The 21,522-nt window shown below is 43.2% G+C and overlaps 1 protein-coding gene across 4 annotated transcripts in view; it reads right to left on the bottom strand.

Moving 5' to 3' along the window:
• Positions 1 to 21,522, bottom strand: part of Mitf (melanocyte inducing transcription factor) — a 220,679-nt gene that overhangs the window by 170,206 nt on the left and 28,951 nt on the right. The gene's annotated exons all lie outside the window — the stretch shown is intronic.

Here is a 21,522-nt window from a genome sequence, read left to right on the forward strand (position 1 = left end):
TAATTAACACATGGCTGCTATGTTTCCTACATGCACTGGATACAGGAAGCCTATCTTAGGGCAATAGAATAATCATGTTTTCAAGAGTAAAGATTTGAAAACTTGGGCCAGTTTGAACTCTGAAACAGCCAAGATACTCATGTGTGTGTGTGTGTGTTTCTTAGCATGTGTATGCAAGTGTACATGCCTATATAAGTGTCCTGCTAGATTGCACTCTGTCTTATTCCTCTGAGACAAGGTCTCTGCACATGGAACTAGACGGCCAGCCAGCAGGCCGCAGTAATCCTCATCTCTCCACTCCACTGGGGTTACACTGTGGGGGAAGAATTTAGGTAGTAGCTAAGGATTTGAACACAGATTCTCAGGCTAGAAGACCAAGTGTTCTTATTCGCTGTGTTACTTCCTTTCTTGTTGCTGTGAAAAAGCACCATGACAAAAGCAACTTTTAACATGAAGAGTTTATTTGGGATGATAGGTCCAGAGAACCAGAGTCCATAATGACCGGGCAGAGGCAGCAGGCAAATGCAGTAGATGGAGCGGGCTTAAGAGAGCTCACATCTTGAACCATAAGCACAAAACAGACAGAGCAAACTGGGAACAGGGCAAGGCAAAGCCAGTCCCTAGTAACGTACTTCTTCCAGCAAGGCTACACCACCATACCTTCCCACACACACAGCACTGTCACCTGGGGACCAAGTATTCAAATGTCCTAGACTCTAGGGGACAGCTCTCATTCAAATCACCACCCCCACTAACCACCCCCACCCCATCCCCTAGCCAAGACCTTTACAGGTTTGCTTCATAACCATTCTCGGTTTACCTGAAGAGGTCACCCCTGGGTCTCTGGATCCCTTACTATACAGAATTAGATTTAGATAGTTCCCTTACTATACAGAATTAGATTTAGATTGTTCCCTTACTATACAGAATTAGATTTAGATTATTCCCTTACTATACAGAATTACATTTAGACTGTCCCCTTACTATACAGAATTACATTCAGATCGTTCCCTTACTATACAGAATTATATTTAGAACATTTGCACGTGAAAGACTCACAAAACATAAATTGTTTTTCTTGTTTACAGGATTATTTATTTATATAATTATATACTATTATATTATATTAAAATATATAATATTATATATTAATTATATACTATTAATCCAGTGCCGGTAAAAGAGACCAGGAAAACATATTTATCTTTTCTAAATTATAATCTCAAAGAACTAAACCCACTACCCTGCGAGAAGATAAAACAGCTTGGGGAGCCCTGGGGTGGCTCTGGAGCCTTCTCTCATATAGAGGCAAATGACAGTTGTGGACGCTGGCTGGTCCTTTCACAGTCCTTCCACCCCAACCCCCGCCTGCAAGGGCAGGTGCTAATCACAGCACTTCCCCTTCTTTGCTGACTGACTTCAGACCCACCAAAAGCACATTTGAAAGCTAACCCATCCACATTTAGGATGTGACTCACAGAACAGTATTTGTTGCCTGCCAGATGGCAAAGGGAACAGGGAGTGTCAGGCCATGTTTGTTCCTATAGAGACCTGCGGTCACATTATAGTAAGACCTAAGACAGACCAGAACACCCAGAACTCCGGAACTCTAAAATGTGGGGAGTGCAGAGCCGGCAGATTACTTGCCATCAAGGTGGTGACATTAGGAACATAAGGGTTTGATATTTCAAACATAAAAATACTGAGGCCAATGAGAGAGAAGAGAGAGAGAGAGAGAGAGAGAGAGAGAGAGAGAGAGAGAGAGCAGGAACGGAGGGAAAAACAATCAAATACCAGCAGTTTTCTCTTACACAGATATGTCATACACATGTGTGTATAACACAAAAAGCAGATGGAGGAATGTTATCTGGAGGGAGCAGGAGAACAGTGGGGGACGGGAGGCAAATATGAGGAAAATGCAGTGATACAGAACAGAGGTAACGAGGACCCTCATGCGGTAAGCTGACAAAAAGTTAAATTTTTAAACTTACTAAAGCCAGCACATGAGGACTGGGCCCAGAAAAGAAATTAGCCAGCGAGAACTGTGGTCGGAGCTTTTCATACTCCATCTTTTTAAGTTCCATGCAGTCATAGGTTGTCAGTAGCCGACTGTAGGTCCATGTGTGTCTGTGAAACATGTATACTATGTGAGTTCAGGGTGCACAATGTCCCAATATCTAAGTAAGACACTTACATTAGTACCAGGAGAGGAAGATAATTATTTAAATTTACTTAAATATAATTTAAAAGAAATTACGCAACAGAAAATATTACTACCTTTGCCACTTTTTGTTTTCCTCTGTGTGTGTGTGTGTGTGTGGTATGTATGCACATGTATACACAGGTACATAAACGCATGAGCACACAAAGACCAAAGAATGTAAGCTATCTTCCTCTCCCTGCCCCACCTTGCTCTCTTGAAATAGGTCTCTCACTGAACCTGGAGTGAGGCCAGAAAGCCCTGCTGATACTCCTGCCTCTGTCACACTGAGTGCCAGGGTCACAGGCACGCACAGCAATGCTGGGCTTTCTATGTGGGTGAAGAGGATTTGAACTCAGATCTTCGTGTTTTCAAAACAAGCACTGGTATCTATGGAACCATGTGCCCTGCCCTGCCCTGCCCGCCTGTTGGTCATTTTTAAGACTACAGCTCACTAATATTAAGAAGATCCATAACACAACAGCGGATCTAGAACCTTTTCCTCTTGTAAATTTAAATGACATCCATTAATTATTGACTTCAGTAGAGAGAACAGCAATAAATGGGATCATACAGTATTTGTCTTTCACGATCAGCTTATTTCATCAGCACAATGTCCTCAGGATGCTTCCATGCCATAGTTCATATCAGAATTTCCTCTAATTTTTTAAGACTGACTAATATCCTACAGTATATATAACATATTTCCCTCATCTACTCATCTGTTAGTTGCTTCTGCCTGATGGCTATTGTGATCAAGAAAATGGGTGTGAGATCTCCCACTGACTCGCTGGTTTCAATTCACTTGGATTTGTGCCCAGAACTGAAGGTGCTGGATCATGTGGCCGTTCTATATTTAGTCTTTGAGAAATCTTGATACTGTTTTCTATGGCAGTTGCTCCATCAAGTGATCCATTAGCAGTTCACGGGGTCCCGACTTCTCCACAGCCCCACCAACGCCTTTTCCTTTCTGAAAGCAGTAATCATCCTGCTAGCCACGAGACGGTTTGTCACTATGGCTTTGACTTACGCTTCTCTGTGGCTGTTTCTAGATCATCTCTGGATATTCTAGTTTGTTTTCCATTTTGGTAGGATTGTTTTGTTTCCTTGTTATGGCTTTCAAGCTGTAGGTGCCACTTTTCACATGGGAATGCATGTTCACAGACATGTGTGAGTGTATACGTGGGTGGAGCCCAGAGGTTGTTGTCTGAGTCTTCCTTCATTGCTTTCCACCTCATGTTGAGGCAAGGTCTCTCACTAGCACCTAGAGCCCCTTGATTTGGCTAGTTTAAGCAACCAGCTTGATACCAGGACCCTCTGTGTCTGCTTCCCAATTACTGTTATTGCAAGTGACCACCTTGCTTACCCAACAAACACTCTATCTAATGAGGTGTCTTCCCAACCTCTTCATGGAGACTTGATCATAGCTCTTCATCCAGCAATGGTTTGTACAATTTTCTGTGGTCCCTTTGGAGTCTATGAATTATGTCCTTCATGAATACAGTTTACAGAAAGTCACTGGCAACCTCAGCATCATTTAAGGTTCTCCTTAATATTTTCTTGGATTCTTATCATTCTGGGCCTTATAACTTTTGTGTATGATGTAAGGTAAGGATCTAGCTTCAAGTTTTTGCATGTGGATACACAGTTTCTCAACCCATTCACTGAGTAAATGGTCATTTTTTTTCAAGTGGTCTGGGCACCAGCGTGAAGGAGCACTTAACTGCTGAGCTCTCAAGTTTTTTGGTCTGGCTGTGTCTTCACATCAGCTCCACACAGCTTTGGCTCCTTGACATTCGTGATGTGCTTTGAAATCATGACATGTACACCCTCCAACTCTGTGCTTCATTTCTCAAAACTGTTCTGTCTCTTCTGTAAAACAAAGTTTTATGCTACAGTATTTCAGAGTCAGATTTTTTTCCTGTGTCCAAACTGGTAGCTGTCCTCTTTCCATCATCCACATGACTAGAAGACAGAGGCAGGAGCATCAGAAGAATCTACCAGCAAAGCAGAGTCTGAGAACTTCCTGATTCAGCATTAGGTGAAGACACTTGGAGCATCATGGCTTTGCAAGTCGAAGGAACTGAGGTTAAGGGCACAGATCCTAGAGTCAAACAAAATTGGGTTCAGGGCTCAGTGTGCAAAAGAGCTTGCCGCGAAGTCTGAAGATCTGAGTCTGATCACTTGAACCCCTTGATGGTGGAAGGAGAGAAGCAACTCCCGAAAGCTGTCCTCTGACTTCCACACATATGCTGAGAGAGATATGTGTACCCCCTCACATCATATACATACATGTCGTTGTTGTCATCATTATCAGCATCATTGATATATACACAAGCTGGTTTTTCTTTATGTTGAAAGATGGGCTTAAGTTTTGACTCTGCCAGTTTTTGTCTACATTGCCTTGTACACCTTGGTCAACATTAATTTTCTCATTTTCAAAATGGAGACCATGCATAGCACTTACCTACAGCACCGAGCACAGTGCTTGCTCGAACACAATCAGCACCTGCGGACTTGAACCACCATCTCATTACTGGTGCCTTTCGGTAATCATTTATATGAATTTGATCAGTAGTTCAATTATTGGAGAATAAAATGTAATGCCATGAAGGCCCATCCAGATACAAAGAACATTCCTGAGATTAAAAAGACAAAGGGGGTCTCCTGGGGGAATTTACACTGCCTTGGCAAAAACTTGGGTTCACTGGCACAGAAAGCACATGGAGAGGAGAGGAGAACCAGAGGTCAGACACACACTCAGTGTAGTGCTGTACAAGTTCAAAAACCAAACCACAGAGACTTTAAAGGAGCAAAGATGAAGAGAACAGACTGCTGCCACCAGTCAGGCCCTTTCACCATTGAATCTTGAGGTGGCCTTTCACTCATCAAAGACCAGCTCTATCAATAACCGCTGACATGAGAGAAACCCACGATGTCACCGTTCAGAACTGTACCCACGTTCGCTGACTTTGCAAACAGCCTGTTCTCTTCTAACAGCCGCTTCTTTGAGTGAAGCTCATTCCACCAGAGAATCTGCAAATAGAACATCTGTACTCTGAGACCCGAGTCTCTTCTCCCAGCAGAGAAAGTGACGAACTACTGGGAACAGGACTCCTGGCTGACAGCAAAGAACAATCTGGCATGCTTCTTTGCTGTTTGGATAGGTCTTGAAGAGCCCCCCCCCCCCCCCGCCGTCTCCTTTCATAATTCTCCCTTAACCCTCTAAAGAAACGAGCAGTCCTAGAAGTGTTCAGTAAATATCTTGACTGGAAGCAAAGTCAACAGCAGAAAGTGGATCAGAATACCAGGTCCCAACCAGTAACCTCTGGCTAGAACCAAGTACTCAGAGGACTGGATGGACTGATCACCTAAATGAACTAACAAACCTTCTCTGCTGTTTCAAATTGCCTTTGTCTCTTGCAACAAAATTGCTTTTAACATGACCAAGCCCTAATTCTAAAATAAAACTTGCAAATAATACATATTTTTCAAGATGGGGTACTAGATGAATTTTAGACTTTAAATAGATAAGATCATACCTATAAGAAACAATACCATTCAAAGTCGGTCTGTGGTAGTAGAAACATCTGTTACAAAAAAAATTTCAAGATTTGGCTCCTAGGAGCAGTCAACATTGCTTAGATGCATTTCTTTTCCTCTGTATGAACTAAAACCACATCATCCATCCCGCTTGGATATAAAATCAATTATAAAATAACTCTTGGCATTTGATGAGACATAACGCAGACCTTAGATTCAAAAAATGTATTTCTTATAAGGAGCCCAAAGAGCTCCTGTGCAGCAATAGCCCATAAAGCACTAAAAGCAGGTACATGTCCATCTAAAGACAGACAACAAGGTAAAGCCATGCCACTGGCCAAGGTCAGCAGACAATGGCCAGACACAGACAAAGGCAGGTTCTTAGGTTCCCTGCCCCATTTTGCTCTGCTCTGAAAATCACTCACATTCTGAACCTACAGTAGGTAAGGAGCAATGTCAGAATAAGATTGTCCCCCTTTTCCGCATTTCCCAAAGTGCACTGGTCGCCCTCCTCCAGTCTGGAGTCAAACACATTTGAGACACAAAAATATCCAGATCTGATAGTAAGTCAATGGGCATTTCAGAACTCTACACTGTATTTTGGAGAAGTCTGGTTGAGAAGTCACCAATACAAGTGAAGGACTTTGTGGTGGTTTGAAAGAAAATGGCTCCCAAAGGGAGTGGCACTATTAGGAGCTGTGACCTTGTTGGAAGAAGTATGTTACTGTGAAGGTGGGCTGTGAGGTCTCTTTTGCCCAAGCTTCCCTCGGTGTAACAGTCAACTTCTTGTTACCTGCAAAGATGTAGCACTCTCAGCTCCAGTACCACATCTGCCTGCATGCCACCATGCTCCCCATCATGATGGTAACAGACTAACCTCTGAAACTATAAGCAACCCCCCCCATTACATGTTTTCCTTAAGAGTTGCCATGGTCATGGTATCTCTTCATAGCAATACGAAGGCCTAACTAAGACAGACATTTCTGGGCCTGGTGTGCAGAAGGAGTCCATTACCCTTGTTAATCACGGTTAGCATCCCAGCCTTCGTTACCATCCCACCTCACCCACAGTAGCCTGCAAGCTGTCCTCACCTGTGAACGGGAATGAAGACAACACTGACTTCGTCCAGTTAGTAAATACAAACATTTAACGTAGAAGCATGGAGTGAGCACTCAAACAGGGCTGGGTGCTGTAGTGCTTACACACCTGATCTCTGTGGCTATGAGGATGCACAGCTTCCCACAGTTGCATGAGGACAGAACTTCAGCTTTCATCAAACGTCCACAGCACTTACTGTGCAGCGGACCTCTAACCTGCATTCTGACAACTCTAGAAGCCACTCCCTCTCTCGTGTGAAAGTAGAAATGCCTCTGGATTCATCCACCTGTCTCCTTTTCCCCCTTGCCCAGGCATCATTTCATTTTTAGGTGTGAGGCACGGTCTGGGACACTAAGCACCTGTGTGTGTGTGCACATGAGAACACTAGCAGTCAACCCCGAGTGTTGCTTTCTAGAAGCTATTTACTCTGTTTATTGATACAAGGTCCCTCATTGTGACCTTGAAGCTCATCAGTTAGGCTAGACTGACTGGCTCGATCCCAGAGAGGGTCCCATCTGTCTCCATCTTCTCAATCAATACAGGTGTTATGTGTGCATATCAACACATCTGGCCTTTTCACATGGGCTCTCTGTATCAAACTTGGTCTCTATGCTTGGTCGGCAAGCACTTTTCTGACTGGCTGTCTCTTCAGTTGTTCACTTCCCAAGAATGCTTGTCTTTGACCCTGCAATAATGAAATGGTGTCAAGTGAAAGATTTTGCCTAGTTCCCAAACCTGGGCTCCCCACAATGCAGTTTCCCCACTTACAAACCTCCACTCATAAAAAGTTAGGGGAAAACTTTTTTTCCTATCACTAGAGCTTAAATTACAACTGAAAACTGGTTGTGATGTGATTTAAGGGGAAAAAAATTTATAACATGATGTGTCTCTTTTTCTACATAATTTTTAATCACATTTATTGAGGGTATACATGTGAGCCACATATGTGTGTGGAGATCAGAGGACAGCTTATGGGAATAGGTTCTCTTCTTCCATCTTATGGGTCCTGGGAAATTGAACTCAGGTTGTCAGGCTTAGTGACAAACACCTCTATCCCACTAAGCCATCTCACCAGCCTGTTCCCACCCCTCCCTTTTTGGTAAAGACATGGTACTATTGCTAAATGCAGGAATTCTCGGGTCCTAGAGATCAAGGTTCACAGTCCTACTCCTACTTCCTAGTAGTCACATGACTTTGAGATCATTATCTACAAGGCTGACACAAGAGATGCTCTTGGTCTATGAAACTGTTCAGATTTAAATGAGATAATGTAGGGAAGGCATTTAGCAGAGCGCCAGGCACCCTGGAAGCTTCCATAAATTTTGGCTGCTGCCAATAAAGGGCTTCTGTGGCTGCTGCCACTGCCACTGTTATTATTCCAGGAACACCACTGCCCCAGCACGCTGTGACTCACGGCTCCACTCAGCCTGCCCTGCTCAGCCCTCCTAAGGAATGTTCCAGGCCCTCATTGCTAAACACCCTGAAATATACTCTACAATACAGCTCTGCAGTCAAAGGTTCTCAGCCAATATGAAGCTTTTGGGGAAGAAGAAAGACAGGAAGACTGTCCTATTAAGAAAAACTACAAGCACAGCCCAAACAGATGGCAACCCCTCCCCATAATCCAAGGTCAAAGGGTTAGGGACCAGGGCCCATGGGCCAGCCAGATTCCTAGAAAAGGATAAAGGATCTTTGAGATTGATCTGAAGCTCTCCAATCACACACACACACACACACAGAGAGAGAGAGAGAGAGAGAGAGAGAGAGAGAGAGAGAGAGAGAGAGCGCACTTGGATGAGACACTTTGGAAGAAATCACAGCACATACTCCTTGAACTTGATAACACCCAAACCGGCATTTTCTTTGTTATGGAGCCCTTTGTAAACAAAGAACCTACCTCTGTAGTATTGTCTACATTCATGCATCTTTAGGGAGTCCCAAATTACCCAGAATCGCTCATCTCTAAGAAGCCAACTAGTGAGTTCCATGGACTGAAATGGGGACCAGCTTCTACTGCAGTACCCTCAATCAGGGGCTGTCTCCAGGTGAAGGGACTCCACCCTATCAGAACACTTTCAGTTCAGACCTTAATCCACTGAAGTGTCACTCTGTGATTTTGAGGCACTAAAGAATGAGCAAGATGCCTCTCTAAGAGTTCTGATTCCTCTAAAGGTTCCCTCTGGAAATGGAGATGTTTTCAGTGAGTTCTCTGACTTATGGCAAGAAGGACTAGCAAGCCATGATCAGGCCTTCGTGACAATACCCACTAGCCAAGAAAAGCTGGTTCATCCTGAGAGACAAACAGCGTGATGTTCTTTACTGTGGATCTGAGAAAAATAAGAGTGGGTACAAATAAAGAGAAAGAAGAGAAAGGGGGAGGGGGAGAGAAATCTTCTGCCCAATGGCTCCTTTTGTACGGACCACAAAGGAAAGGAAGGAATTGAAATGCCATTCTAGTAATGCAACAAAAGCCTTTCATTAACAGTAACAACAGACGCCTCTAGATAAACCCTTGCCATCACTTCCTCCACTATGGGGGGGGGGGGGCGGGGAGGAAGGAAGATTGCACGGTGAAAATAGGAAGGAAAAAAATGGGCAAATGTGAAGTCCACCTTTGTCCTCATTCTGATAACACCAGACTACTCTCTCCAACCCTGGGAAAGTCACAGAGAAACTGGGGTGACATTAGCTGCCCGCAGCCTTCAGGTCAAGACAGCTGGAGTCTGAGACCCAGGAATTCAGAACTGTCACTGCACCACAGGCCATTTTGACATAGTGGCTCTCAAACTATGCTTTGGACGGCACTGTATTTGGAGCTCCAAAATAAATACCACAGATGATTTAAACTCGGAACTTTGTGGGTGGGTGTAATAAAACATCCTGCAGCTCCACCAGGCGGGGCGGCACAGGCCACAATCTCAGCACTTTGAGAACTGAAGGCAGGAGGATCAGAAGTTCAAGGTCTTACTCAGCTACCAGGCAAGTGTGAGGCCAACCTGAGCTATAAGAGACCCTGTCTCAGAAAACCTAACTAAATAAATAATAAATATAATATATAATATAAATATAATAAATAATAAAAATAAAGTATCCCATATTCCTTGGGCAAGTGAGAGGGCAGGACCTCAGCCATTCTTTGTGTTATTGAAAACAATAAAACAAGACAACATTAATCAAAGGATATATCCACACATGCACGCAAGCACACGCATGCACAGACATACACATCTTTGCATATATTTATCTTGAACTAAACAACTGAAGCAACCAAGCAAGGACCCCACCTTCTTCTCTACCCACCCAATAAAAAAAACCTGCCAGCCAGTAGTAACCAAGTCATCAGCAGACTGCTCCTCTCACATTATGGGAATAATACAGAAGGATGGGTCAGAGAAGCAAGAAGCATGCCAGCTTTCTTCTGCATCTGGACTTCCCTAGGATGCCCAAGCGACCCCTGGGTCTCTGCTTCTAAACCAGAATTGTTCTTGCATCTGGGAAGACAATCAGGAATTTAAGTGAACTTCCCTGGGATGGGTAAAGAATATTCTGACGGTTGCCTGGGAAAGAAGAAATACTAGTCTCTTTCCTCTCCCCCAAAGCATATACCAGGTGAGTGACATTTGGTTCTAGGTCAAGGCAGTGAGCTGGTGTCCATGGTTTCTTAAGAACTTGCAAAATTTACTTGGAGTGGAATCTCCGTAAGCATTTAACATTTTAATTTTAGCTAGTTCATACTAAATATTCCTACATTCACTCAAGGAGTTAGCAATAAAAGAAAGCAAAAGCCTACTAGAAGTACCGACGGTTACTTGGCAAAGAGTCAAAGGTACTGAGAAAGCAAAATAGGCTGACAGTACTCAATAGGGGAATGATGTAGAAACAAGGGATGGTCGACAAGAAACTTGGCACAATGAATACTCTGACATACCATCATACCCTAAAACTGCACAGCACATGCTCAGACTTAAAAATCAGGGAGTCCTGAGTTCGAGTCACACGGCCCCAGTGAGCCTCAGTGCCTTCGCCTGCTCAGAAGAAGAATAACAGTCACTAATGGGGTTGCTGTGAAGATCAAACTGGATAATGCACACAGGCTGCTTGACGCATAATAAGTACTCAATAAAAGCTAGCTACTATTATTCCAGCACGAGGGTCAAGTGTGTGGGTGTAAACGTCATTTGGCCTTGCCATCTACTGATTAATACCCACTTAAAAACTTAAGAGCTGGTGATGCTACAGGCGAGGGCTCACAGAAGAAATTCAGAGGGGGCTCATGTGTTCTTCTTAAAAATCAGGCCCATAAACACTTCTGTAGATTATTCTAGCAGACTGATAATCTTCCACATCTGGGCCTTCATGCATGGCTTACTCGGGTTATTCACTGAACAGGATGTGCCGTTCCCTGACATGTCCCCACTGACCCCAAAGTCCTGCACTATGGTAACCTGTCTGGAGTCTACCAAGTGCTTTATAGGGGTGATGCACACATCCCTGAAGTAAAGAAAATTGTGTTAGTTTTCATGTTACTGTAATAGGAAGCCTTCAATGAAATCAGTGTGTGCCTCAGAAACCAGCTGCTCTCAGCATCCCCAGGGCTCTGCCAGACCCTGAGGTGACTCCTTAAATAGCCACTGCCATTGTCACTGTCTCAGTCCACCTTGGACGACTGCAGCAGCCCAGAAGGGCATCCCTGCATCCATGCTATATCCCATGGTTTCCATTTTATCCCAGGCATGAATTCCAGGAACACACAACAGCACAGCTATTGACAAACCATGGGCTTCCCTCAACAGCCATCAGCTCATTTTCAGGTTGCAATACACTCAGTTTTACCATGGGAGGAACTGGATGAAGGGCGCATGGGTGTCCCAGTAACTTTGTTTTTCAGACAGGGTGTGCTAGTTAGTTTTATGTCAACTTGACACAAGCTAGACTCATCCAAAAGAAGAGAACCTCAACTGAGAAAATGTCTCCACATGATCCAACTGTGGGAAGCCATGTTGCAGCAGGGCCAAAGATGCATCTTAAATTAGCAACCTAATTTAGCAGTGTATTAGAGTCTCTCGAGTGACACTGGTTCCAGAGGCATGGAAGTTACAAGACTGAAGAGGTCATGAAAAGAAGCTAAGGCTTAGAACCATGTGGTAGAGTCAGAGTCCCTGAAGAAAGCCAGAAAATGACATTGGTGAGGGTGAGGTCTCATAATATTGTAGATGCCAGGGCTGTGGTTTAACCACCAAGAGCAACAACGGATGGGATGGAGTTGTCCTGAGCCTAGCTGTGTGTGCTTCAGGTCTCCGGGCCACAGAAATGGAGTTCTTCAAGCCCTTTGGAGCCAGAAGATGGTGAGAAAGTCCCAGATGCCAATGCCGAGCCAACTATACTACTGGAGTTTGGTTTTACTTAAATCTGATTAGCACTGCTCCTGGTTCTTCCACTTTGGAATTAGAGAGTATGCAATTTAGTTTTGATTTTACAGGAACCCATAAGTAAGAGGCTTTGGGTTTTTAAACACATACTGAACGTTTAAAGTGTTGAAACTTTTAAAGACCATGGAACTTTTGAAGTTGTGCTGTGTTTTACATTGTTATGTTAACATGTGATCTTGGTTAAAAAAAAAAAAAGTAAAGGTTGTAGCTTAAAAGAAAAAGGAAGATCCAACCGTCGGACATTTTCTTAATTAGTGATTAGTGGGAAAGGACCCAGCCCAGTGTGGGTGGTACCATTCCTGGGCTAGTGGTCCCAGTTCTATAAGAAAGAAGGCTGATTAAGCCATGATGAGCAAGCCAGTAAGCAGCACCCATCTATGGCCTCTGCACCAGCCTTGTTTGAGTTCCTATCTTAATGTCCTTCTGTGATAGACTAAGATGTAGACGTGTAAGCCAAATAAATCCTTTCCTCGCCAGCTTGCTTTTAGTCATGGTTGTTTTCTCACAGCAATAGGAACCCTAACTAGGACACAGGGTCTCAATACTTAGATCTTGCTGGCCTGGAAATTGCTATATAGACCAGGTTGGCCTCCAGCTCAAAGATCTGCCTGCCTTTATGTCTTGAGTGCTGGTGTCAAAGGTGTGTACCACCATGCCCAGCTCCATTACAACTGCATGTAAAATTGATGGTTATCTCAAACTATCTATGGAAGTATCAAATGCCTATAACTTCAGATTCACGAATTCCATTTTCCTCCAAAATTAAATTTATACGAACCTTCTTAAAGTCCTCAGTTGTTCCACCTTACTGACAGAACAAGGTTCCAAGTTCCTCAGACAGACCTTCTGTCAAGTCTCTCATTTAACCCTTACTGAAAACAAATCCCTGGAGCCTTCGCACACTGTTTGTAATGCATAGCTGCACACTGGGTTGAAGCCTTCACACTCTGCTCACATTGCACATCTGCACACTGGGGTTGAAGCTTCACACACTGTTCACACTGTGTACCAGCATACTAGGTACATACCAGTACAGTTGCACTGGAACTCCCCCCACCATCCAAATGACAGTTTTAAATTCCTTTGCACAGCATCTTGAAGCACACATTACTCTTTCCTCCTTTTACTTACACTCTCAGTGTGTCCTACACATCCTTGCCTCCAAGGCGCTGCTGGATATAACCATCTATATGTCAGTGGTGCAGGAGAATTGTCTGTATTCTGTCAATCATTTTAAATGAACACTGATCGGCCAGGCAGGAAGTATAGGTGGGTCAACCAGACAGGAAGTAGAGGCGGGGCAATGAGAACAGGAGAATGCTGGGAAGGAGGAAGCCCATTTCTTCGTCGGTCCAGCCCAGACTACCGAAGAAGCAAGATGTGACCTGCCCCACTGAGAAAGGCACCAAGCCTAGTGGCTAACATATACTAGAATAATGGGTTAATATAAGCTACAAGAGCTAATAAGAAGCCTGAGCTAATGGGCCAATCAGTTTATAATCTTATGGAGACCTCTGTGTGATTTTCTTTGGAACTTGCCAGCTATGAATGGGAACTGAGCAGGACAGAAACCCCTAAGCAGGTCCTCATGTTACAGAATAGTGAAACAAAGGGGCCACATGCTCCTTACTATTATAGATGCAAGCTATGTGATTTTCTTTGGGGGCTTATAGGCTGTGGGAACTAGGCAGGACATAAACCACAAGCAAGCCTCCTCATGTTACATGTCAGCCCAGGTTCAGGAAAAGAAGCAAGCAGTCCAGAGAGGCTGCAGAACATTCCCAAACCCACTCGGTGTAAACAGTAGGGTCTTAGTTCTAACTGTCTGCTGTTTCTGCTGTTCTTCTGGGACTAGACAGTAGGTATCTTCAGAATCACGGTTACTTAAAATAGTCACTTTCAGAACTCTGGGTCTGTTCACTGATGAGATAGTCTTGAATCAAAGTGGAGTAGAAAACAAATATTCACGCCTTATAATGCTGACATAACATTAAATAATACTACCTTCAGAACAAATAAACAAGCACTTCATCCTCTACTTTTAAACACAGAATAATTCTAGTCCTCACAGAGACAAAAGTCAAGGGTATGACATTTTCCATCTTGCATCCCCTGCTTTGACTTGCATATCACTTGGTGAACACCCAGTGGAATTTTCCACACTTGCTCTGGACTTAGGTCTGCGGAGGACTGAAGACTATGGAAGATTTGGGAATATCTTTGAAGGAAAAAGCATGTCTTTTGTAGGTCAAGATTATTATCATATTGAGAAAAGCTGTATTTAACATTTATAAAGACAATTCAGAGCTGATTGTGTCTGAAGGTTCTAAGAAAAGTATCATCACACTTTATACAAACTTCCTCACTTAAATATTAATGGGAAACTGTAACGTGGGATTTACAGTGGAGTTGAGAGCAAATGCGTTCACCGAAACTGCTTGCCCAGATGACTAAATTCTAAATTCTCAAATGCTACATATCCCTCCATCCCTTGACCAGAAAGAACCTGGCTGAGGAAAACACGAGTAATTGCACGTACCATCTGCATGTCTCTCACTTCACACTAACAAGGACCACAGTTTGCTCAGGATACCAAGATGACTATGAAGGCATGACCTCCTGGCAGTTTCTGGAAGCAGTTTTTGGAAGTTTGCTTTCCTGGCTACTATTCTTATCTCCTTGGTGTTTTCCCTCTTCTTAAAGTAAATGGGATGTCACATTACCATCACCAGGTAACAAACATTAGCTAAAAGCCAAGTAAGATCAATGCTGGTTCTGATCTGATGGAGTGACCAAAGTAATTGCTGTGGTCATGGACTCCTGAGCTTCTTGTACAGGAAAAACTGAGCTCCTTTTTACTTAGACAGCTGTTAACTGGCTGTTACACTGCACAGATGAAAATGAAAACCAGATTAATACATAAAATCTGCCCTAGGCAGGTCTGCTCTCTGCCTCAGTAACAACTGTTCCATCACTTACATGATCAAAGAAAGTCTGCCCTCCCCAACCTGCCTCTCCCAACAGCCATCACCATGAACAGCGCCATTGTTCTCGCCACTTGCCCACGTGAGAAATCTAACTACATCCTGTCTTCGCCTTGTCCCACCATTGCACGTACTGTCAGTCATCCTAGCTATGACCCTGTCTCCCTGGTACCTCTCCGTCTCTCCCACTGTTCACCATCTCCCTGGCCACTGTGAGTCCCCTGCCTGCATTTCCTCTGACAGGTTCCATCGCCACTGCCTGCAATTGGTCTCCTCAATTCTGTCACAGAGACCTTTCAGAAACATGAAGGACTTCCATCTTGCCTACTCAAAACTTTCCTGTGCCTCCTTCTTAGCCTTGGAATAAAGCCCATCACTCCTATTATGGCTTTAAAGGTGCTACAATTTTGGGGCCCAATCTCAATAAACCCGTGTTCATCTTTACCACACATTCTAGCCTTCAATTAAGAACATACTCTAAAGATATCTTCATAAGCCTAAAGGCTTATTTAAAAAGATTTATTAATTTTATTGGATACATGTGGGTGTTTTGACTCGATGTTTATCTGTGTAATACATGTGTGCCTGGTGCCCACAAAGTCAAGAGAGGGTGTTGGATCCCCCTGGAACTAGAGTTACAGACTGTTGTGAGCTGCCATGGGGTGCTGGGAATTGAACCTTAGTCCTCTGGAAGAGCAGTCAGTGCTCTTGACCACTGAGCTACCTCTTTAGCCCTTTTCAGTTGCAGTGTCCCTACAAGACACCTAATTTAGGAACTTTATCAACCCTTCCATGTTGTAACGTAGGTATCTAGTTCTTAGAGATTAGTACTCTTGCATTTCTTTGCCTATTTAATGGCTGAATGCAAGTCTCCCCCTTTCACGAAAGCACAGGTGACTGACTCCCAGTCAAATGCTGGTCCAGTGGTTCTCTGTCTTCCTAATGCTGTGACCCCTTAATATGGTTCCTCATGCTGTGATGACCTCCAAGCCTAAAAGTATTTTCATTGCTACTTTATAACTGTAATTTTGCTATAATTATGAATTGTAATATAAATATCTGGTGTGCAAATGGTCTTAGATGGCCCCTGTAAAAGGGTTGTTTGACTCCCCCAAAAGGAATTGTGATCTACAGGTTTGACCTACAGTCAAAGTTCTAGATTTCCCAATCACCATTCATCACTCTGAATTCTATTTGGTGTGTCATTGTCTTATATTCTTACTAAAATAAAAGGGGAAGCTGAACTTAAAGACATATTGCAAAATAATGCAAAGGTCTAAATATAGTGACTGTAGTGACAATGACCCAAATGACGAGCATGGAAAATGCTAACAACACTGGAATTGGTAGTTATTTACTCCCTGAAGAAGCATGACTATCAGCCATAGACAGGACTTGACATCGGAAATTTAAGCTATGTCCTTATGAGTTCAACCCTAGCCAACACAGAAAATAGATTTAAGCGAGGTCCTTATGAGCTCAACCCTAGTCAACACAGGAAATAGAGAGACTTGACTTAAAGATTATATGTTCACTTTTTATTTCTCTTTTTGGAAATTTTATTTCCCATTGTTTTCTATATCATTTTCCATGACTAGATAGCTTTATACCTAACATTGACCTGTTGTAATGAGGTTGCTTATTTGGTTTCCAGCTGCCTGGCTAGCTTAGACCCATAATAATCACACAGAAACTGTATTAATTAAAACACTGTTTGGCCCATTAGCTCTAGCTTCTTATTGACTAACTCTTACATATCAATTTAGCCCATCTCCATTAATCTGAGTATCACCATGTAGCAGTGGCTTACCGGCTTCTCCACCTTCCTTCTCCCATGCTATAGGCCAAGCAAGTTCTTTATTCATTAATCAATAAAAGCAACACATAGAAGGACCTCCAACACAATTGACCCTCTGATCTTTTGTGATATAAAATCATACATGTTTGATTATAAGTCTTTCACTAGATACTTTTCAATGTGCCAAAGGGATTCATTTGGGTAACTATGCCATGAATTACAGGAAGAAGCAAGCCTCAATATTAACGTTCACTTCATCATATTCATTTTGATATCATGTTGGGGAAAACTATCTCTAAATGCAAAGCTGCATATAACATGGTAGCCATAGCAATACAAACAATGTAAGCTAAAATGGTAATAGTAGAAACAATTATATGAAAAGTCTTAGACACACTCATACTGGGTGATTGTGAAAAGCCACGTGAGAAACCAGTGAGATGTGCTATTTTAAGCCAAGGGTTAGAACATGGACTACTCTGTGTGTTCATTCCTCTTCTGTTCATTCTAAAGCCTATTTAATGTGAGGGTTAATCTTCATTGTCAGCTTCATGGGATTCAGAGTCACCTAGGAAACATACCTCTGGATATGAGGTTTAGCAGAGGAGGGAAGACCCACCATGAACGTGGGCAGCACTATCCTGTACTGGATCAAAAGCAGAAACAAGTAAAGCACAGTGTCCATCTCTCTCTCCTTCGTCATTACTAAGGCTCAAGCTTCTGCTACCATACCATCCCTGCCATGATGAGGACCCCCACAAACCATGGACCCAAATAACCTCTTCCTCTATTACATTCTTTGCTGGATGTTTTATGACAGGAGAAGAAGAATGAACACACAGAGTAGTCCATGTTCTAACCCTGGGCTAAACAGTTAGCACATCTCACTGATTTCTCATGTGGATTTTCACAGTCCCCCTGCATTTATATAAAATGATGCTGAGGCTCACAGAGCCTCTTCTTCCTGGCTTCAGTGTGGTGATGGAGACAAGCTCAGGCCTCTCAACCATAATGAAAACATTTGCACAGCACTTAGCAGAGACCAAGAGCTGCTCTGAGCACTTGACAACTTCTAACTCAGTTCATCTGTTGGAAAACTCTATGTAGCTACCTTATTACTCCTCTACACATGGAAACCATCCATGGTATGGGCTAGTATTAACGAAAGGTGGCTAAGCCAGTGAACCACAGAGGCAGGACTTAAACCTAGGGGAATGCCCCTCCAAAGTCCATTACTTAACTACCCACTACCCTATCCAGTGCACTGTCCCCCCTTACAAAATAATAATATTGAGAGGGGGTATGCTGATCCCATTCATTAACTCATGAAATCATCACAATATCTGAAGGCAAATTATTTTTTTAATCTCCATTCCACTTTAGGGGTGAGGGCTCTGGGGCTCAAAGAAGCAAACTAAGTAACTGAGAATTACTCAGCTAACAAATGTCACCTGAGTAAACATAAAACGGCAACATCTAGTTTTCACTCTGATCCCAAGCATGAATGGCTGGGAAACAGCATACATCAGATTTTCCAGCTCTTTAAACAAGCTCAGTTCATGCACTTTAGGCTGTGACTATTCATATATCCCATTGAGCTGATCTTCTGTGATCTAACACACCTCAATGCCCTGTAAAGCAATGTGCATTTTCTCTATGCATCAGACGCGCCCATTCCGCTAAGAGGAAGCCATCTTGTTTCTATCAATATGTGAGGCATTTGGTTTCAGAAATGAAGTTCACAGCTGATATATATAGAGAGTCAAAAATCCTGACTTTTTTTCTGGAGAAATAACTGTTTAGTTTTCTATTCCTACCTGATGTAGGATTCCCCTCTGTGTGCTATGAATATGTTTTATTAGCATTAGTTAATAAAGAACCTGCTTTGGCCTATGGCAGGGCAGAATACAGTTGGGTGGGAAAACTAAGCTGAATGCAGGGGAAAGGCGGCAGAATCAGGCAGAGGCCATGTAGCTGACCAAGGGAAAAGACGTGAGATGTTACTGGTAAGCCACAGCCTCACGGCGATACACAGATTAACAGAAATGGGTTAATTTAAGATATAAGAGCTAGCTAGGAATATGCCTGAGCCATTGGCCAAATAGTGCTGTAATTAATATATTTCCTAGGTGATAATTTGGGTCTGGGTGGCCAGGAAACAAAAGTGCAGTCCCTGTTTACACCTACCTCTTAAATGTTTCAATCTACAATCAAAACAACCTCCCGTTCTCAAAACAGAAACCCTCTGTGGAGCCTGAAAAGCACAAGCAATGCTTTTTCTATTGTTTTTAGTTAAGTACAATAGGGCGCCCAAACTGCACTAAAGCCCACAGAAGTAAGGAGCAAAAAAACAACTGTAGTTAAATAAATAGATAAATCGTAGCCTAGCATGACAGGCCACACCAATTAAAGAATGCTGATTTGTATGATTTCACTAAGTTTTGGTTTGTGCCAAGACGATCTTAATAAAAATGCCACAAAGCCACAGACTGAGTCATACTAGGGACAGAAATCACATCTCCTATATTCTTGGATAATATCCAAATGGTTAACAGTTGTTAGTCTAAGCTAGAGTAGGCACAGTCATTTCATGTACATAAGTAAGAGAAAACATGAAGCTTGCCTTTCCACCATCTAATCCCCTGCTTATGGAAGGATTGATTTAACCCACAAATATTTCTACAGTGTCTATCTGCACCCTTGTCTGGTCTAACCTCTGGAAATATAATTGTAAACAAAATAGCTATGAGTTGTGGCCTCATGGAGGTAGAAACCAGACTCTGAATACATAGACAAACACAGAAGTAAAAAGATCAGGTTTGATAAAGGAAGAGCACGGCAGCCCAAGTCAGAGGAGGGGGACAGGAAGTGAAGAAGCAACCTTTACACTGAGGATGCTACAGGACGCAAACAGAGGAGTGGTGGGCAGGTGTGGGAGACGGCAGCAAGGAGGCCTGCCACAGCCTGCAGTTTAGAGGAGAAAGAAAAGGAAGCCATGGTGGAGACAAGGACTCCTGCATGTGAGACTCATCTAGATCTCCAGCTCCAGCAGACCCCTCACCCTGTCTGCGCTCGGTTTCCCACCGACTCTCTGACAGTACTGAGAAGTAGAGTTAGTTGCCTCCAAAGCATTAGCACAGGGGCAGCTCCCAGGCCTCACTCTTTTGAGAGTGGAAGCCCTCCCTGTAGCCGTGATCACTCTCCTCATCCAGGCCTCACTCTGCAGTATCAACCAGGAATCAGCCAAAAGGCCAGCCTGGGACCTGAATTCTTGACCTAGAAACTTAGTTCTGGACTTCCCGAGAAAAACCCAATCCACAGAAGATGAGAAATGGGTTGAATCCAGCCACTGGTGACATGACTGGGACCCACAGGCCCCTGACAGTTCACATGGAGGCCTGAAGACATGGCAAAAAGAAGGAAGGACGTCTCCACTTGGCCCTAGAACGGCAAAGAAAGCAGAAGAAATGCTCTGAAAGGAGAGAGAGGGCTGAGATTCCCCAAGGATAGTCTAGAGTACTAAAAAATGGCCCCTATACAGCCTCTAGAGAGGGTTAATTACAGCCCTTGATGTGCTAAACAGCATGATGCCAGTTTGGGGAGGAGCCAAACTGCTCAAGGCTACACAGAAGAATCTGCCAGGTCCTGGCACATCTTACCCTGTGTGGCACTGGGGCTCAGTGGATGTTGCAAACAGCCTCTCGAATACTGGTGGGAAGAAATATCTAAACATCAACTATGGTTCTGGATCTCACAGGCCTCCACTTAGCCAGCCCTTCTTTCCTTCTCTTCTGAGATGACTAGGGTTCTGCCTTAACCCAGACCATCTCCTCTTACTCAATTTTTGAGAACTTTTGTCCTGTTTATTACTGTGCCCCAGGTGATAGCTCAGTGTAATAAAAAAACAAAAACAAAAACTTGAAATTTATCTTCTGTGTTCCATAAACCATTAAGGTTACAAATAATGGCTAAGACTGTGATTCCCCACAAATTTCACCTACAAGCAAGCTTTAAGATCAACATATAAACCTACTTCATAATTTGTAAGGTTTTCAATGTAAGATAGTTAGAGGAATCTTTTTCAAAAATTAAAAGGGGTAACAAGATCATTTACACATTAGTGATCCAGCTTTGTATACACAAAGTGAAACGCAGTCAGCCATGTATACGGAACAATCAGCCATACATACGGAACATTCAGCATCCTGAGTCTGGGATGAGGATGCTGATCCAGCGGGGGCTGGAAGGCCACTAAAAAGGAGCTGTAAGTGGCGGTTTTAATTTTAACTAAAGGTGGTAACCCACACCTTTAATCCCAGTACCTGGGAGGCAGAGGCAGACAGATCTCTGTAAGTTCAAGGCCAGACTGGTCTACAAAGAGAATTCCAGGACGGTCAGGACTTCTATATAGGACTTTTGTATCTAGAAAAACAAAACAAACAAAAAAAAAACAAGCAAACAAAAAAAGAG

Source organism: Chionomys nivalis, chromosome 1, assembly GCF_950005125.1.
Source record: "Chionomys nivalis chromosome 1, mChiNiv1.1, whole genome shotgun sequence".
NCBI lineage: Eukaryota > Metazoa > Chordata > Mammalia > Rodentia > Cricetidae > Chionomys > Chionomys nivalis.